Consider the following 6,033-nt stretch of genomic DNA (forward strand, 5'->3'; position numbering starts at 1 on the left):
TAGTAACACAAATTTATCTCCTAATATATGTCCAGATTAAAGCATACCAGAATTGGAGAGACTTTAGATTCTATGTAGTTTAAAATTCCCACCTCAAAGTAAAGCCCCCCCAACCTTATCTTTCCACTCCACATTAGTATCTGATTATGTAGTTCCTCAAAAGATTGTCCATTTGAACTGTTGGGTAGAACTAATTTTAAAGATATTTTGCCTGGTACTGAAATAAAACTTTGGTTCTCCAAGGTCTGCATATAAATTTTAATTTTTCATCTGAAACCATCTCTACTTTCACCTTTTATGTGGCAGCATCTGTTTCACTACTAAATCATCCAGGTTAAAGCTCCCCATTTCTTTGAAACATCCTTCCCGGGACCTGTGGTTAAAAAAATAATGAATTAAAAATATATATTTTATTGAATTGTCACCATCTTGTGGCTATTTAAATAATTGTTAAAATCTATTCTAGTGTTTTGTAGCTCTGTGATATACGTGTTCTTATTTACTTCTCTTGCCTGGCAACTGAAATTAAAGAAGTACTATAGTTTAGAGACTAAAGCTTTTCTGCTATTACAGTAAAGTTTGATGGTAAATCTTCACTTTTCTAAATTGTTTTTTTTTTTTGCCATCATTGTTGTTATTCTTTATCTGCTTTGTATTCTTTAAAAATATACTTCATCCACTTGTCATACAGTCTTTGTAGTGATGCTGTGCTGTTTTCTAAAATTATTTTCTTTATTTTGAAATAAACTCAAACTTGGAGAAAACTTACAAGAATAGTATAAAGAACTTCTGAATACTTTACCCAGGTTCCTCAATTTTTAGCATTTTACCGTGTTTATTTATCACTCACTTGCTTAGAGTGAAATAAAGTGAGCAGAGGAGCCAAGATTCCAACCACACAGTCTGACTCTATACAACAGGGAATTTTTTAAGCCCTTGGATAGACACTGGAAAAATAAAGGTGAGCAAAACTAGACCCAGAGTGTAACCTTATGGTGCTTACAAGCTGTTTGGGGGTTTTTAAACTAACAAGGTTTCAGATAATATATAGGCAAAGCTACAGTTTTAACTACTATATCCTACTAGAGTCGTACAGGTTTTAAGGTCTTAAAATGATTGAATAGTGCTCAGTAAGTAGGCTCTTCCCTGAACTCTCTAAAAGGGCCCTTTCTCTGAGATTCCCCTATATCCTCACAATGTAGCATGCACAATTTTAACTGCTGTAAAGCAGGTGGCTTCCAGGATGCTTCTTCCCTGGTGTCCACTCTGATTGATCAGTGCCTGTGCTATGGATTAAATGGGTGAAGCCAGCACACAACTTGTCGAGGAAATAGAGGAAACAGGAACAACTGAACTTCTAGCTCGTTGGTTTTCACTGTTGGATGCATATTGGAAACATGTTGAGAGTTTAGTGATCTACTAATGCCTGGGCTCTACCTCATTATGAATCACAACTCCTACCCAGGTGATTTTAATATGCAGCCAAGGTTGAGTATGACTGTTTAGTGGCTTTGGAGAGCTTCTTACTCCGACTCAGCTAACTGATTGACCAAGTGGCAGCAGGAGTTTAAACACTGATGTGAACTCTACCAAACAAGGAGAGGAAAGGAACTGGGTTGCATGCTTGATGAAGGGTCAAGAGAGAGGGAGCAATAACCAGTGTTCTTTCTTGTGGGGTGCAGCTGGAGAGAAGATTTTACATTTGCAGCAGAAGAGACATCAGATAGAAAAAGAGTTGGCTTTGGAAGGTTTGTGACTGCTGTAGGATCTCCCTGGTTGGCCCTGACTTCCCCTCATGCCATCCCACGTTACATATATTAATTGCTGCAGCCTGAGATGGCAAATCCAGTGGACCTCAGGCTAATGCTCAAAAAATATTTACTGAGGTGGTGGAGGAGGGATGGCCTCACTAAATCCTCCTACTTTCCCTCACTTTTCCCCTCCACTTCTCTTCCTCCTCTTGATGCTCTCTCTCTTTTCCCTGATTTGTTCTACTCTTTCTCCCAAATTGATGGTGGGGACTTTAGTGACATGACTGATTCTGGATAAACTGGGTGATACTTGCACTAATTATCTGGTTGTTGGGGAAGAGATAGGAGAGATACAAGTACCTTCAAGGTTCCTAGAATCCAGTTTGAACTACTGAAATGCATGGGCTCCTGAAAGACAGGACTCATGAACTTGGGGAGCGAGTTGCAGGCACAGAAGACCACACTGTAATGCCTTCATTGAACAGTAAGGATGGAGAAAACTTGGTAGGAGCAGGATGAGAGGAAGAGATAGCGTGTGGGAGAGTGTTTGAGTATATTCTCTCTCTCAGAAATTGTCCTTTCCATTTGATCCACCCATTTTCCTTTTGCCTTAATCCTAAACCAATACTAAAATGCCACTGTCTCTAACTTTCCTTAGCTCTACCTTCACCATGCAAGTAACATCCCAAGGTCTGCAAACCCATTAAGAATCAAACTCATTCCTGTTCCTACTGTATGTTTTCCAGCGCCAAGTAGAAAGACATGGCCCCTAAGATTTAGGACATTTTATCTATCACAAATGTCTATATCATTGCCTTTACCTTCAACAATATGCTTTCTTTTCCTCAACTTTTAAGGGTTGTCTATGGCCCTATCCTTATATTATGGTAAACACTGGAGCCACTATCAATATCAGCCTGTGGTTCCTTATGCTCTCAGAGCCATAGGAAAAATAATAAGGGAATAAATCCTTTATTTACTCTCCAAATTTAAATGGAGTTTTGAGTAGAGGAGATGTGATGGAAAAGGAATTACAGTCTTAGAGTTACTGACTTGAAATTAGAGATCACTGAAAGATGAGAAATGACTTAAGTGACAGAAAGTTCTTGGGATGTTGGGGGTGATTCCTTTCCACCTCAACTCCGAGCATCTTCCTCTTGCAGTGTAGCAATAGGCAGTCAGAAAACTTCAGTCACAATCTCACTCCAGCTCCTACCACAGCAGGAGCATTTTGTTTTGTTTTGCATGGGCAGGTACTGGGACTAGAATCTGGGTCTCCTGCATTGCAGGCGAGAATTCTGCCACCGAGCCACCCTCACACCACCCAGCAGGAGCATTTTTAAATAGTTTCACAACAGTTTCCCTCAAAGCTCTATATCCAATGTATGTCACTCAAAGCTTTATACCCAATGTATGTATAATGTAAATGTATACTTTTAACTATAGGTTGATAAGTTCTTCTTATAAGTTTTTCTTGAGGCAGCCAGAAGCAGAAATGATAGGAGGCAGGGAAGGATTCAGAGGCTGATAGTATAGGCCCAAAGGCAAAATGGTCACTAATGGCTTGGTGGTAGCTGGACTGTAGTTGCTCAGAGGCAGAGGAGATACTAGCCCTATTTCCTATTTATTTCAGAATTTCCTGTTCTTAATCTAATGTCAACCTATAGTAAATATGTGCATGGTGAGTAAATACCCAATGACTAATCAGAAGATGAAGAGAAAAATAAAATGAAGGAAGAATATTTTAATAAGAAATTGAAAGGAAGGACAAGGGAGATCAGCCGTTCCTGAGAACTACACTGGGATATGAGCTAGGAAAAGAGTGTTTGGTAAGTTCTGGCTGCCCGGTTTGCTTGGGACTGCCAGAGGAGACCTGGGAGTGAGGATGCAGCATGAACCTAGGTTGGCATCTAAAACCCAGCCAGAGAAGGTTTTTTACCTAAAAGGTTAGGACTGAAAGAATTTTCTTGGTAGGGTATGGGCTTTGGACTAATACAAGTTGGAATAGAAATGTTGGACTAGCTTGTTAATTGGGTGAAGCAAAATAGTGGTCCATTTTGGTTGTTTTGGCTTTTTATGTGTTTCTTCATGCTATAGAAAATAATTTGTGTATCTCAAATAGCTGGCAGATGGCTACAACCATGTGTTGAATTATTGCCTAAAAAGAAAGCCTCCATTTCCCCTGAATAGCGACAATAGAGAAGATCAATGGTGAATACAGATACTTCTCTGGCTTCAAGCAAACTTTGCTTTTTTATAATCGTGAATTTGGGGAAACCTCTTTGATTTAAGGGCAAGTCCATCTGCTCAGACAGCATGAGACCCAGAAATGGCCCTGAGCATTGAGAAAATGCAACACTGAGCAGCTGAATACAGACCCAGAGGGTTTTGCAGAATCTCAGAATAGAGAGCCAGAATTTTCTAAGAAGGACAGTACTGACGATGGGTTCCTTACCTCCCATGCCCACAATGTACATCACCTGTCCCAGAAGAGGGATGCTCTTTTCCCGGGAAGCAGGGCCCATGATGGTAACATCAATGCTTAGCCCATAGGCCAGAACAACAAGAACCTATCCTTTTGGTTCCTCAGTTCCCCATTTTCTGACCCAATGTTCTTACCATTGTTATTTGCTTGTCTCATTCTTCTCTTTCTCCATTTTTACCCAACAGTGTCTCATACCCCACCATCCCTAACTCTGAATGGATGGTATTGCTTGGAACACTCACATCAGTGGTCTTTATTATCACTTCTTCTACTATGCCCAAAACAACATCTCCACCCACTACCCACCAAGTTAGTTATTCAGGGTTTGTCAATGGGCTGACGGATCCACCCTTGCCCTCTTCACCCCTACTCCCATTAGTGGCTGGCTGTCACAGCTCTGACACTGGCAGGAATTTTGTGGGATGTTTTTCCATATCAGCCAGGTCATTCAGAGGAGCTACTATGAAGAACTGACCCTGAGAAGCCAGACCACTTACATATAAATTATTTGTCTTCCTTTTACTCATACACTATTTGAATCTGTCAATGGCTGTGTTTTAGGCAATGACTCTTAATCATCGGTGATAAGAGTCCTTTCTGTGACCCTGAGGAAAGACCCGAAATTTCTAACCAAGAAAAAAGTACATCTGTGCAGACATATCCCCTTTTATATTCAATTTCAGGGTTCTTCCTTCTATCTGGTATCTCTTCTCCTACTGCAAATGTAAAGACTCTCTCTAGCTGCATCTCACAGGAAAGAAAAACACTAGTGATTGTGTTTTCTCGACCCTCCATCAATCGTGCAACATAGTTCCTCTCCTCTCTTTGCTTGGTAGAGTTTTTATTGGTGTCTAAATTACAGCTGAAATGGATCAGGAAAGCTCCTAAAATAATTACCACTCTCAACCATGGCTTCCTATTAGAATCGGCTGTGTGGGGTCTGGATGTTGGTACAAGCCAGGAATTAGTAGATCATTAAACTCTGGAGATGTTTCCAATTTCCAATATGTATCCAAAATTGACCAGGAGGTTGCTAAGGCCAGATCTCCCAAGTGATCTCAAGTGGATAGCAATCCTTCCAAAAACCTTGGGATGGCCAGAGTAGGGATCCATTCCATTGGACATGGACAATAAATAGGAAATTCATAGACTAACATGATGACTTTAAATCCCAAAGGGCAGGGTGGTGCCAAGCTTCCCAAGCTTAGAAGATGGAAATATACCAGAGGCTCTCAGGGCGACCACTAACTCTGGCCTTTCCTATAAACTGTGGCTGAGGACTGACACTGGACTCCACAAACCACTTATGCCTACTATGTTCTTACCATGTAAAACCTCCTTGACATGTTCTGTGCTGCAGAGCTAAGGACTGCCCCTTTCCTTGGAGTTCAAGTCAGCCTGACTGATCGATCAGGTAAGCTTTTGATGCCTGGTAACTTAAGTGTTGAGAATGCAGCACTCAGTGAGATAAATAGCACTCTGACAGTAGAGGCACGGAGTGCAAGTACTATGCATTAAATGTTGTACTTTGGGCAATTAGGTCATTAAATGCTCTCTGGATGCCTTATACTGAGCAAGTCAAGTGACCTCCCAGTGGCCTCTTCTGGACCAAAGTCTCAAAGGAAAAAGATGGCAGCAGCAAGCAAGTCAAATTCTATTTAATTTCATGTCTTGTGCTTTCTTTCTTATTAATAGAGCCCCTCAATTCGCCAGAAATCACCCCCCCCCCCACTCTCCACCACACATGTGGCTTGCTGCCTCTGCCTCACAGGGAGGGCTGGGCAAGAATTTTAGGAG

Source organism: Tamandua tetradactyla, chromosome 1 (assembly GCF_023851605.1).
Source record: "Tamandua tetradactyla isolate mTamTet1 chromosome 1, mTamTet1.pri, whole genome shotgun sequence".
Classification (NCBI taxonomy): Eukaryota; Metazoa; Chordata; class Mammalia; order Pilosa; family Myrmecophagidae; genus Tamandua; species Tamandua tetradactyla.